Source organism: Petromyzon marinus, chromosome 38, assembly GCF_048934315.1.
Source record: "Petromyzon marinus isolate PM22_M1 ecotype Great Lakes invasive population chromosome 38, UKy_Petmar_22M1.pri1.0, whole genome shotgun sequence".
NCBI lineage: Eukaryota > Metazoa > Chordata > Hyperoartia > Petromyzontiformes > Petromyzontidae > Petromyzon > Petromyzon marinus.
Window position 1 is genome coordinate 3,874,810 of NC_133704.1, and position 14,844 is coordinate 3,889,653.

Genomic DNA, 14,844 nt, shown 5'->3' on the forward strand with positions numbered 1-14,844 from the left:
TCACATTTTCCCCCCATTGTAAAAACGTTTCAACCGATCATCATCCGCCATGAGCAATCCACTGCTGGATGAGTGCAACCTCAAGCCATCGCCATCTCGAACGGTCCTCCAACGTAACCCATTTCGCACCTGCAGGTGCTCATCCATGGAATTGGCCAATGGATCAGGGCCCTCCTCGTAAATACTCTTGAGACCCAGTGAGGCCCTTCCTGGGTGTAAATGATTGACATCACACGCACACGAAGACAAAACGTAATATTTTCGTGCGGAGTGCACACGTGACACTCGCACAATGTCTCCCGCATTGGCGGACTGCCTTCACCAACCTCGACGTTCACACGAACGCCAGCGCGACAATCGCACGGTCCGCAGAACTACCGCCGTTCAAAATCCGTATCGCGGAATTCCGCACGCCGAAATACAGCGCGCCTAGCAAACGGACGCCCGTTGACGGGCATACTCGGCGCCTGCCCTCGTCCTTCTCCCGGTGCTCAGCCATTCCCTTATGGTCCCCGCACGACAGCGCGACCGTCTCGCGGCTCTTTAATTATTTATCGGCGAGGTCACGGATGAATCCACAGACGCAGCGCCTGCCCTGGACGCCGGAGATACGGGCCCGCTCGCACGCCGCTGCCCGCTCTGCGCATTTGCACATCAAAGGCCGCCGCCCGCCGCGTTCTTCCGAGTTTCCGTGTCGAGGTCCGACCCGTGGGTCGGTCTTATCTCTGTAGTTTCAGAGGAGCACATTTGACAGGTCGAGTTCTGCACAAAAGCTTAGAGTTAGCTAAGTACCCGTGTTTGTGGGATTAATGGCTCTAACGTGTACAGTGTCTGCATTTATTTCTCGTTTTAAGCCGGGCACAAAGAGTATCCGCGCGATACGGCGTCAGAGCGAGCGGTGGTCGTCACGCACCGCTGCAGACGCTGCCTGCTTTCGTTGCTTTCGCAGCGAATTGAAGAGGAAGGAAGAGCCGTAGATTCTCTCCGCCCTGGCCACAGTAGGGACCACTCTCAACCGGCGCCAGGCAGAAGGTTTGGATATTTCCTCCGCAAATTGGAAGATCAAGGTCTCGCCAAATCGCGAATGCGGCGAGGTGCAAGCCATCAGACGTACATCACTGATAACTTCCCAATACGACATGCATGTTCTTTGGTTCTTTCGGTAAAGTCACGTAATAAAAATAAAATTTTATCAATTTATTATTTTATTCTCATTCTACGTGACTTTACCGAAAGAACCAAAGAAGATGAATCATTGCAGTCACGAAAGCTTTAAAACGACATGCATGCTCTGGTGGAACGAGTGGACTAAGCCACTCAACTACCACCCCGAATTCCATGAAATCGCTGACAACATTAAACATTACAATTGTAGCCCTGTTGAATATTTGTGCAAGCCATAATGCATATTTGCTCACGACCAACATCAGTGGCGAGTGATATCTGAACCGGTCCTAGGCGAGCACCCCTTCGCCAACCGCACTCCGACTTGCATGGTAACGCACGGTCAAACGTACGTATGTATATGTACTGTACATTGAACTTCTTTTACACCTTACGTAGTAGCCAACCGTGCTAATCGGTGGTGCAAACAACCCCCCTACGCTCGAACCAGGGTGGGAACGATCTCATCCAGTCGTGGATTGACAAAGGGTAATACATTATTGTTGTTGGTTAATCATCTCAATGAGCAACACCAACATAAATACAACGTACAATGTCACATTGCTAATGGGATACTGTAATTCCAAACAAGTTTCGTTCGCTGCAAAGTTACCAACGGCTCTTGTCTGGATCCTGTGTGATTCGGTCCCAGTTGGGGTCATCAGGTGGGACCTGTTGAGTTCAGAGGGGATCTGGTGGGGTTAGATAAAAGTCATTGGCATAGCAAACGAGTGTGCAGGCGGTGCAACTGCACTGGGGCCCCAAGGGCCGGTGGGGCCCAGGTGGCAGTCGATAACGAGCGGGGGTGGGGTGGGGGGTAATTGGTGAAGAGGGCCTCCTCACTTTATACCTTGCGCCAAGGGCTCACGCAACCATGTGCACGCCACTGGTTTCTTATTCACTGCCGAGGCGCAGAAGCGGTGGCCTCGCCACCGTCACTGACCGTCGATTTGGGCTCCCGCTCGAAAGGCTGCGTTCATTAAAGCAGTCGCAGCGTCACCGACCACAGTCGCGGCGCACATCGCCGTCGAGTGCCACTCGGGTCGCCTCCCAAATTATCCGCGGTTCGTCTGGAAGGTCAGTGAGGTCAAGGGCGGAGGTGACGATGTCTCGCCACCCCGGCGACAGGCCTGAAACGGCGGCAGGGCCGCCGTGTGCGCCTTTGCCTTTGATGGCGCGCCGTGCGGCCGCAGAAGATATGCGTCGCGCAGGAGATGGTGGCTTTGCGCTCCGCGCTATAATGAGATGTTGTCGCCGTTTCCAATAACAGCAACGCACGTCGGCTGGCGTCGTTCCCTTGGCGTTCGCGACTGTGCACACGTGTGACGCAATACAAGACCTGGGGCTCGTGATGATTTATTTTTAATTGTCAGGCCTTTGTTATTCATGTCAATGTTATAATTAGCGATATAGGGTTACTGGTAACCTGAACCTAGAATTATTATTTTTTATTTACAAACGGGATGGGAAGTGTACGTCTTGGACTCATTTGAAATGACTCCAAATAAATAACCGTGCTCTGCTCCCAAATGGGCTTCACAGCTGTGCAGATACAGTATTGTTCACAATGAGCAAGCTATCATGGTCCAAAAACCACGAGCATATGTTTCTAAAGTGCATATGCGTATTCAGTTGTACAACATTTTGTTCACGAGACATCTTGTCCCGGAGTGGCACGTTCATTCATTTGCCCTTGCGTTCGGAGTTGACCTTTGTTGAAAAGGCCGGATTGTTGGTATCACGAATGCCTCTTTCATCCGTGGCAAACTTTTAATGCACAGCATTGCATGAACGGCATCCTGGCGATATCTCCTCTCAGCACTGTGCTTCCTCAGTAGCAGCTGCGGCAGTCAGAACGGCCGTGCCCACACGAGCAAGTTAATGACACAGATACCTCCTTATCTGCTCGCCGATAACGCGGATAAGACGCCTTCTTCTACACCAGTGGATTTCAACGTCTCCATCCCAGAGCCTTCCTCTCTTGCTCCCATTCTTCACTACAGCTTGAACAGACTGTTGGGCCCAGTGCTGTTAGTGAACACCGACGAAGGCCAACATGGCACACGAGGGGGGTAGGTGGTCAGCACCACGCCCGGTCGCCTTTGTCTCCCTAGTGGCGATCTGTTCACATCGTACTCGGCACGCATTGACCGTGAGTCGACCTAGGACCGAGACAAATAACCATCACTGGTGTTGGTCGTGAGCCGGATTAGAACTCTGGTTGCCGGGTTTGTAGCGAACTGCCACACTACCACTCCGCTATTCTCCACGTTCTTCACTATGCACCTCTCAGGCACCTCCTCTAACTTTAAACCCTCTGTGTCCCCCTCCTCTTTATTCCAAACACTCAAAGCTGAACTGTGTGCCCAACTGTAGCCGAATGCACGGGCACACGTTGTTCTGGGCAGTCAGCTTTTCGGCTCAATTTCCACATCAATGGGAATAAAAGGCCAGTCATTCTTCTAAGGTAGCGGCGGAACCATCTGCCCCGTCCTTGCCCTGCCAACGCTCCGGATCTCGCTACCCCGCGGTTAAGAGGCACCGCTCTACGTTGCCTACCGATGATGCAGATAACCCAAAAAAATAAAACATATCACGAGTGCAGTGGTGGCAGATCTCAGTGACCTGATAACTGATGACACGGATGCTGACCAACAATGGCAGGGACGTGACAATCCTACCAGCTCGCCGATAACAGTCGTGCGACGCCTTGGCTAACCGATAACGGAAACCGAGCGGCGAGCGGTGCTGACACCTTATCTCTTGTTGACCACCGCGGGTGGGACAGAGCGCTGTGGACGTGACACGAGCGTGCGTGTGTGCGCGCGCCTCGGTAGGGGAGCGGCGGCGAAGCGCTGAGCGCACCACGCCGCGAACCCGACGGCCACAGCCAACATCAGCGGTGATTATATCTGAACCAATCCTGGTCCTCCCTGAGGTCGATTCATTCTTAAATAAAGTACCTGGTGCGGGGTGTAGTCACCAGCACTGGGGAGACAAATGCGGCCTTGCCGGCCTCCGTCCGTACTCACGAGCAACACCAACCCAAACAGCCTGTACGGCGACGCAGAGGGAGGGGGGGACCATTGTCTTTGTCTGATGCACTTTTTGGGGCCGACGTCCATTTAAAAAACCACGCCGCTAACTACACATCCAGCAGAGACACCGCACTCCTGAATGGTAAATGAAGAGCCAGGGATGAGCTTACACCTCCTTAACATTCTCCACTCGGCCGCAGCGTGAAAAGCCGCGCACACAATGCCCGCTAGTTGCTCGAGACGACGTCATTTTTTTTCCTAGCCAGCAGCCAACTTACTCAGTTAAATAAAGAGCCAAATATGATATACGAGATGTGCCAACGGCCCGATGAAGTCCATCAATAATTCACCGTGGAGCAGAGTGGCGCCGATGCCACGCAAAGGATAGCTCTCTTTTAATTTCCCTAAAAGAGACCTCGAGCAAAAAGGCTGACCGGCAACCACTAACAAGATGGGTTTCCCAGTTTAGAACGCGACAAAGCGTTTGCGACACCCTCTAACCCCGCGCCAGCACAGATTATCACGCGCATTCCCGCTGCTACCGAACCATTAGCTGCGATGCATCGACAGGAAACCACTGGTGGAGCTGGCCGGACGGCTCAGTAATTCCTCAGTACTGAAAGGGCAATGCCAAGATCCTGAATTCGAAGCCGGGTTTCAGCCGCCTGCGATGACACCGGCTTCTCCGGCGTCGTGAGTTTGATGGTCCTCCCTTCTGGTGACCGACGACGGCACGAGAATAAAATATACACATTAAATTATCTCTTCACTTAAAATTGGCTTATTCCGGCTTTGTGACTTTACATTTTCGGTTTGGGTGACATGCAACGGACATTATTTGTAGAACGTGGGCGTCGGCCTGGGATAAGGAGGCCTGCTGAGGTGACTCCTGAAAGACAGCAACCTTCTGGGGCCATTCTCTGGCACAGGCCGATACATTGCTAGCTGTAGAGATGCAAATAGAAAATTGTTCTCATCTCACGACGCGAGGCTGATAGCGAAGTTGAAATAAAAATGGGAGTGGGGAAATTATATATATTCGTTCGGGGGGGGGGGGGGGGTGTGGGGAGTGGGTGAATTTCACATTGAAAAAATATCGCACTAAGTGCAGCAGAACAACTTCAACGGAGAGTCGGGGCCTGTGGATCTCTGTGAAGCCATCGGGCCTCCAACCATGAAGCAACGCGAATTCCTAAAAGGGCTGCGTCAGATGCAGCGGCGCCGTTAGGGAGACTCGGCACAACCCTCAACCCTCGCGCCGTCATTCTCGACTTGTGGCCGCGACAATGACGTAGATCGGACGCACGACTCACACAGGTCCACCAAGCCATTGTGACGAAAGTCGCAGCAGAGGTCACCGCAAGCAGGAAGGCTCCCTCCGGTTCTGAAGCAGAGCCGATGCGACGTGGACGCAGCCTCTCCACGGCGTGCGTGCGTGCGTCACGTCCCCCCGTGTCACGAGGCCCGCGGTGTCAGTGGGGCTGGAGGCAGGTCGAGCCCCCCCCCCCGCCCCACTCAACCCTAACCAACCTTATAAACGCTTATAAGGGGCCGTCCATAAATGACGTCACGTGATTTTGGACGATTTTTGACCCCCCCCCCATCGTCACACGGCGTCACAAAAAGTCAGACCCCCCCCTCAAATATGACGTCACAAAGCTCTGCCCCCCCCCCAAAAATATATATAAAACACGCTTCAAATCGCTTTAAACTATTGTCATTGTAGTGCGTATTTAACGTGGCGCTGCACTCTGATGTTGTAGGAGAAAACATTTATTAAAAAGTCTATTTAATTAAGTAGAACGTGTTGTCTATATTTATTTCAAGTTGCGCATTTTGATGTGTCGTCACATTTCTCACCCCCCCCCCCTCGTCACACATCGTCATAAATGTCTGACCCACCCCCCCCTAGGTGCGTGACGTCATTCATGGACGGCCCCTAACAACAAAACAGCACAATGAAACGATGGGCGTCTCAGCCTTTTCCTTGTAAACCGAGGAGGTGACAGCCAGAGCAGAGTGCACGATCGACAACGGCAGATGATACATCTTTACTTGTTCTGTTTCGCGTTTAATATTTGTTTAAAGTTTCAGTGCTGAATGTCATGCCCTGCGTGAGTGGATGTCTGACCCTCCCCCACCCCCGCCTTTTAAACAAGGTCGCACTGCAGGGGTCGCGTGCCACTACACGAGGGAGGGAAGCCTCGCCCAGGACCCGTGCACCGCACCACACGCAGCTCGTCGTCGGAAAACACAGGGGCACCGTCGATCGAGCGCATGTACGCTTCGCTTACCACTTAAGACACCGTATATATCTGTACACATGTACACTGTGATACAGGACAACACTGCATCACGTATCGTACTGCCAATAATTATTGAAACGAGCTCCGCCGTAACATCATGGATGGTTTTCCAACCAAGATCAATACATTACACCAGCAAAAAGAACGTGTGATACACAATAAGCTTGACCTGTCATAACCTTTGCTCTTTTTTTTACACGTGACACGTGTATACAATGTGCTTTGTTGTTTACCAACGGACTAAATGGTCCATTGTGGATGTAATCAATGGACGAACTTTTTGCCCGTTGCTGAAGAGCGTTGTGGGTGCAACGCCACCCCACCGACGAGCCAAACCCAAGCTCTGCTCATATCCGAGCGAGGAGGCCGGATTGCGGCATTGGGTGGTTTGTTTTCTTCCCACCCTCCTCCTCCTGTTGACGCTGCTGGTTAATTTGATTTACTTTTCAACAGGCACGGAGGCTCGCCGTCCGATGACAGCTGCTGACGGCACCGTTCCCGAAAAGCAGCCCGCGGGCGTGAAGTGACGCCGCCGTTTGTTTTAAAGGTCACCAAAAGAACCCCAACCGCTTCTCGGGACCCGGCATGGTCGCCGCAGAATTCTCCCGAGCCCCACCAAAGCGATTACGGCTACACAATTAATACATACAATTCTCGTTTCGCCTAATTAGTTTACCCGTGTTAACATTTTTGACTTACATTTTTTTTCTAATCCGGTGTTATTTTTACCTGCTATACAAGTGTTATTGAATTTTATTTTTTAAAACCGTTCCCTAGGTCATAATAACATTGTTAAATATTTAAGAATTTTATAGTGTTGCCATAAATCTACGCACGGCGCGCACTGCATATAACATTGTGTTGGTGTCGTGTAAGGCGCCTTTGGGGAATCCTCTCAATTGGAGGGCGAGATGGTGGTGAGAGACAGAGGGTGGTGAGCACGTGGTGAGTAAGCGGTAGGAGGGCGAGCGGGTGGTGAGTAAGCGGTGGGCAGGTGAGCGAGTGGAGGGTGAGCGAGCGAGCGAGCGGTACTGTGGGTCTACCGAGCCCGAACGCGAAATGCCGCGTTGCCACCAGCGCCACTCGCTGTCACCGCTAGGCAGATCTAGTCCAATGCATCCACCAGGTTTGTACAGACGCCCATCGCAGTGTTCAGCACTCCTTGAAAATAAACAAAAATCTCACAATGCTCGTCATTAACACTGCCTTGCAACAGAAAACACATAACAGGGCTCTGCTTCAGAGATAGAAGGCAATGAGATTGACTGCTTTGTAGTTGGAGATCGCACTTCATGCCGTGGGGGCTCAGACAGAATTGGGATTTGTGACAAATGAACAGTTGTGAATTGACATCGAAAGGTTTCCCATGAGCAGACATTGAGCAGCAAACCAACCCTTCGAAAAAAATACCTACAAAGTAAAATCATCAAATGTCACTGCTACACTGCATCATGAGAAGTGGCACCGTGATGCAGAGACCATTATTACGCTCAATTAAAAAAGATAAATATCCACATGAAAAGTTGGGCTTCAAAAGCATGAAAGACCCTAAAAAGCAATTCACGAAACATTATGCATAAGCATAGATTTGGTAACACTTTCCCGCGTGAGATTGTCTGATAATATATGCATTGTCTTTTAAATTGATTGGTCCACACCAGACAGCTTTCTCACCCCGAGCTCTCATTACTCTGATAGTGCATTGTCTTTGTGCTGTACGCCTTTTGGCGTCCTCTGGTCTAGCACCGTTTGAGACGAGGCTCAAAAGAAAGCTGTCTCTGGTGTGGAGCAATCAGTTTCAAGGACAAAGCATAGATTATCAGAGTTTGTTTTTTGTTTGCATTCTGACCACAAGTATTGTGGTTAATGCAGACATGATTCCTTGTTAAAGGTTTCAGTTTGGTGTTTTAACATCTTAACACCTGTTTTGTTGCCAGAAAAAAAGAGGAAACCCCTATTATCATTCTTCAGAAGTATTTTATTACCGGTACGGAAGATTTTCCCTGAACTGTCAGGGAAAATCACGTTGGCTCTGGTTTGTGTCTCCAAGTTTTGAGCAACATTTTCCCGGTTTTCAATTATCGTCAGTTCCTGAGAGCAACACGACTCTAGACTAAAGTTTCATTCATATTTGGTGATATTTAGTGTTTTGGCGCCTTCCCGTTACAAGTGGACGATGGACGGACACCACTAATGCAACACGCTTTCAGCCTCGGTTGGAAATCGTTAAAATCGGCGGCAGAAGTCACAAACGAAAAACACGCCGCTCGTCCATTCCCCTACGGAGTTGCCTTACGAGGCAGTGCCGAGTTACGGCTGCAAAGACGGCCCAGGAAGCACTCTCGCGACATTACAGCGACGGCAGTTTGAGCTTTCAATTAACTGGAAGGGCGGCCGGGCCATCAACGTCGCGTCCAGAATCGTGCGAATGCAAGAGCCGATGGCGCAATGCCCCGCGCACTTCTATGTGCGACGTCCGATATCCTTCGTCAAGCCCGGACATCGTCCTGCAAAGGCAGTGCCTGCCACAAGCGGCGACAATTTGTCAGCGATGTTGCGTGACATTTAAGGTCGCGTTTCATTCTCAGCGGGGACACTTCCAGCTAAGCCAACACGCGGTCACAGCACCGACACTCCGCAGTTGTGGCTTGCCAAGTGGAAACGTCCTCTGTCATTTGCACGCGTGTAAGCGTACGTTTTGTAAACTGTACAGGAGTGGTGGTGCGATGGTTAGCGCGCTGCGCTGCGAACCGCACCATCGGTGTTTGATTCCTTACCATGCACGACATCATTGGCGAATTACGGTGTAAGTGAAATAGTCCAGGGCATTCCCTAAGCCAACTCAGACTGGAATACGTCCCTGCTGCAGTGTGTAACCATGACTCTTAGGGAGAGAGAACTAGCCCAGCCATAGCACGGGCCACACCATCACTTTGTGCTCACTGACACCAATTGCTCTGAGAGAATGTAAAGTAGGCTACACATTGCAACTTTGTGTGTGAGCATGCACGCACGTGTACGCACAGTGTGGTAGACGCAGAGCACATTCGGAGGGAGAAAAGGGTCGGTAGATAATGAATGAATTGCAGGTGTACAATTCATGTGAAACGTGTCAAAAGCGGCAGATGACATACAACGACCGTCTAAACATTGTACCTGTGTGTGAGTATAATATATACGGGAAGCGGTAGTGCAGTGGTTCGCGCACTGCAGCGCACTGCGCTACGAACCCAGCGACCCGAATTCGATTCCTGCTCGTGGCCAACATCAGTGGTGAATATTTGAACCCGGTCCTGGACCACCACCCCTAGGTTGATGCGTAAAAATCGACACTGAGGAGTAAAAGGTGGCCAAGCATGGTGTTGGCCACACCACCCCCCTCGCGTGACGTTTCCTGCCTTCACATGCGCTCACAAACGGCACTCGCCACAACAGTCTGTTAAAGGCTATACGGAGAATCTTTGTAGAATACATGAGCCACGCAACTGCTGCAGGAAGAGGCCTAATAATGTCCGGTCGTGTTCTGCGCGTACGGACGTATGCATTAGAGTACGGCACGTGTCTGCGGTGTACGGACAACAGGGCCCACTTTAATTCTGGACGCGTTCTCGGTCGGACAGCTGTGGAAGCACTCGGCTGCAGGGCAAAGGAGTTGCATAACAACGGCGGGCATTTGGTATTATTTATAGAAATACGTTAATGAGCTTTCATTTCTTTACAGCCCCATTAAACGGGATAATGTGATTGGCCTGGGTGGCTGGTGAAACTGTCACCCGACTCGATGCAGGCAGAGTGGACATTCGAAACGCTCGCACGATTCCAGCCGCGATGGCAGCGTCAGTTTATCCTTAGCGCCTTTAACTTATACAGAATTACCTCACCGAGCCTCATGATCCCTTTTCAAGAGAATCCTGCGTTGGGATGTTTGGTAAATTTGTCAACGAGCAGTTTGGAAGTTGGTGGAAAACCAGGATATGGTATCTGGAGAATACCCCGCACGGACGAGAGGTGAACACTTGAAAAACTATACAAATGGGTTAAGTGGCGTAGCATGTTTGGCACGCGCCCCTTGTGCAAGGAATGAAATTGGGGCCCTCCCCAATGCAATTTCCCCCATAGAGCCCACTTTTACCGTACTCTGCCTGCACTGTCGATGACTACGCTGCTGAAGTGGGCCCGCAACCTCCTTGCTCTCCTAACAATTTACAGAGCCTGGGGAGAACGATCAGAGCTAACCCGCCGGCAGCCGCAGCTCATGCCGCAGGGCTCCAAAGGGAACAGAGCACGCGCGCCGCAGATTTGTGAAACGCCTTCCCGTGGGGAATAGGCATTTGCCTTTACAGCTGTTAATCATCGTGTCGCATGATTAATTTAGCTGCGTTTATAATCACTAAGGAACGGTGACCTTACAGTGCCGCGATCGTGGTTCCGTGGGTGCCAGCGTGTGTGTACGCTCTCACGAGACGGATGACAGAGAGAGACAGAGAGAGACAGCCACGCGTTCATCACTGGCGATGATGTCGCCCTGCAGGAACGGCCCAATTAGCCCGGCCGGACGGCCAGTTGAATTTCTCTGTCAACGGTAATTTTGTGGATGTGATAAATTAGGCACCAATTTTTATTTTTTTTACACGCGATAGCTTCACACGAATTGTGCGTGCGGCGCAGTGCGGTGGGTGGTCGCGAGAATATCCTCGGTATCGTGTACGCACGCGACAGGAGGTCCGATGAATTCCCCGGACGTTAAGAGTACACGCGTGCTTATGGCCTCCTTCGATAGAGTGCGCAATCTCTACGGCCAATGCTGCAGAAAATCAACGACAGTGGGTGAGAACACCCTCGTTCAGGGTGGTCCTGCTAAATTTGTGATGTGTGAGCAATTTCATCAGTGAGTTTTTGGCGTTGTAGGAAACCTGAGAAAAACCCACAATGCATACGTGGTGGGCTCCACACAGATGGATTGAAACCATTACTGTACAAGTCCTAGTTATGGCCACCTCGCAGCCTAAGTCTGCCACACTCGGCATTCCGAGGTGACCTCCCGTCCAAGCGCTGTCCGGTGTCGACCTTGCCGAGCATAAATAAAAAGTTAGGTCATTCCACGTGAGCCTCGGAGTACGTCGTCGGAATAGTTGAGCGTCTCAAGTTCTTTGTCCGCCCGTCGTATATATTTTTCAGCACAAACACGAGAGCCTAATGGGTCTGCCATGCCACGGTAATTGTAATCACTGCAGTGTGCTGGTAATATGCACAATTAAATGAGAACTCATGACACGGGAAATGCTCATTCCAAGCTGAAACAGAATAATAATAATTTCCATGCGTCAGCGCTCGCTGCCCTCACGCCGCGAGATCTTCGTGGAGCGTGCCGGAAAAATGTGCCGGAGGAGCGGGCCGGAGCGGTGTGCTGGAGTGGTGTGCCGGAAGAGTGTGCAGGAAGAGTTTGCCAGAGGAGTGGTGTGCCGCCGACCGGCCACGAATGATCTTGTCGCCCGCGGGATCTCGTAGTGACAAATATACTTCCAGGAACACGACTTACCCGCCCTTCCCGAGTCCACTGTTGTCTCTAAATTACTGTTTACGTCTTAAACACCACCCCCCCCCCCTATCGATGCTCGCTGTGTCAGAGGCACCCGAGCGATGCCTCGGTGCCGGCGACTCCGGAAATTTCCGCCGCGACCCCCACCGTCACGGGTTGAGGAAAGGGGTGCTTTTTTGTTTCATTTCAATCCGCGAAAACGGGGTGGGGGGGGCGGGGTGACATTTAGCGATGGATTTCCTTCGGCATAAGGAATGGCTGAAAAGGCAGTGGGTGAAACACCCCACTGAGCCCATCGCACTTTAAAACAAACATCATTTGGTCACCGCCAGGGTATAAATGCAATAGTTCACGTTGGCGAAGCGAATAGCCTGGCCCGATTTGAGAAAGTGCATCAGCAGCCGTTTTTGGTTTGTCAGTGCTCAGATGCAGATCCTGTAGGGCGGGACGGAATTAAAAACACAATCTTGCGGGAGGATCAGTCATTAAAATAAATGTTAATGAATTCCAGTTTCACATTTCCAAAAGCGTTCATCGAAATGCACCCACAGACGCCTCCCAGTGCATCGCGGCGCATGCGAGGAAATTCGCGTGAACGTCGGCTCAGATCGTTGCCATTGATCGTACCGGGGCGATAATTTTGCAGGTTGTAATGATCTCAACCCTGGTGGCAATTAGGTAGCCCAATACCTGCACCTCGCATACAAAAAAATATATCCCGGTACGAGAACGGTATTATTGGAGCAAGGCACTTCGTCTCGATGAGTCAAGCCGTTAGAAATAATTTAATTTCCGCGCACGCTCCAGTGGTAACCCAATGCACGCGTCCAGACACAGGGCACATGCACGCATGCACACACGCTGCACACACACACACACGGGCGCAGACAAAGAAGCCTCGAGCAGAACCGCAGCAGCTCCTCCGTCGAGTTGCCAGGGTCGAAGCATCCGCCTTTGGCAGCAGCTGCAGAGCCAGAGCTGAATATTTGTTTTGCTGGTAGACGGTGGTAGGTGGCTCATGCCTACTCTCAGCCACAACCATAGCAAGGGGTATACTGGATGTGGTGTGCCGAGTGCGAAAATATTTTGACAGCCGTCGACTGAAAACGACCGGGCTAAAATGAATCCCTGAGCTGAACTTCGGAGAGAGCTCCTTCTACTCACGGGCCAAACCCATGGCCTTTAAACTATTGCTGCCACCAAGGCTCCTAAAGACAGAGACATTTAGAATAATCAAAGCGGGCATACATCGATATAATGATGCGTCGATTTATTAATTGACGTTTATTCTTACGGTCAACATAGAGCCATCATTAAACAATTATATGTAAGTGATGAACGTCGCATTTAGCGTTTTGCTTAATGACACAGACAAAACTGTTCTAAACGCAACGGGCGATTGCAAGAAACAATGCAAACGAGGATGGTGCAAACAAAACGAATGGTAAATAATCGATTCTTGAATCGAATTGCGCCCTCCGAATTTGCGACAATTCATCGAACCTCGCTACACTGCAAAATGCGCAAAGATTGAGAAGGTGCCATGCGCTACGACGCGCCGCGGCGAGACGTGACGTCGCGTCGCCCTGTGCCACGCACGAGCGGCGGCGAGCGTTGTGGAGACGACTCGCAACGGTGGTGGATTCTGTACACAACGCGCGCCCACGCGCCCACGCGCTCGCGCTGTTCTCTCCCTTGACAAAATAAACGCAAGAGACTCATCTGGCCGAGCTCACTCGGACAATTCACTCACACATGCCGACCTAATTAATGGGACTTATTAGGAACTGAAAATTGCGCATTCCAATAGGCTCGCGTGGCTTCCCGGAGGCTGCGGCTGAGATGCACCAGCAAATAATCTCAAAATGACAGCCCTGTTAGTCTTTTGTGATATGAATTTATAGTTTTTGTAAAATTCATCGTCACGACGCCATCAATAGCATCACTCCAGACGCTGCAACAGTTCTGTAGTCGAAGAGGTCAAAGGTCGCAATGTCCCCTTATTTAATTACGCAAAAGGCAATGCTCATCTTCCTTTGGCGACACTGAGTCAGCTGTGCAAATTCCACCTTGGTGTGGTAGGGACTACGGGTCGATCACTGTTTCAAAAAATTGGTGCTCATGCGATTCGACCCAGCAAGGATGAGCATGATGATGGATGATGATGATGATGTTGGATATTGATGGGCAGAGTTTATTTCACTTCACAATTTCGATCAATTGTCAGGGCTCCTGAGTCACAAGTGTAGCATCTCCCATGGCTCCAGGGGTCACGTGAACCAATGAAACGCAACGCATACACAGCAACAAACATCGATTCGATGGGAATATTGCAGGTGCAATATCCGATTTTTACACCGATGAATGGATGCATCGGTACACTCACACCTTTAGCCTGAGGATCGCGTGTCCTGTCATGGTGCGACCTAGCCAGCTGGAATTGGCTCTGCTCCAAGTAACGGGATCTGGGCGAGATCCTCTTGGGAGTCACAGCCAGGAATGTCTGCGCGCGCGCGTGTGAGTCAAGTGTGGGAGCATAGGCACAGACAGCGCATAGCAGCAGCCACCATCCGGCACCAACCCCTCGAGTCCCTCCGAGCAAATCTCCCAAGCAAGCCCTCCTCCCTCCCACCCCATTCCTATCCCCGAGTCTCGGCAGTAGTGGTCGATCTGATGCTGCCACGAGGTTGTGGCCACCCCCTTGGCCTCCGCCCACGGGGATCTCGAGATCAGAAAACGCGGAGTTGGCATTCCCGTGTCATCCAGGTAGCAAGTCTCTTTCTACAACGAAATTTGT

The 14,844-nt window shown here is 51.2% G+C and overlaps 1 protein-coding gene and 1 long non-coding RNA gene across 17 annotated transcripts in view; one reads left to right on the plus strand and one right to left on the minus strand.

Moving 5' to 3' along the window:
* Nucleotides 1-14,844, minus strand: part of RIMBP2 (RIMS binding protein 2) — a 95,803-nt gene that overhangs the window by 65,932 nt on the left and 15,027 nt on the right. The window lies entirely within an intron of this gene.
* On the plus strand, nucleotides 688-7,695 carry LOC116950219 (uncharacterized). Of its 2 annotated transcripts, XR_004403976.2 has the most exons (4): nucleotides 688-1,032; nucleotides 6,115-6,204; nucleotides 6,362-6,481; nucleotides 6,962-7,695. It is a non-coding gene; the product is annotated as an uncharacterized LOC116950219 (long non-coding RNA). The 2 variants fall into 2 exon arrangements; XR_012946329.1 differs by having other exon boundaries at nucleotides 6,115-6,481.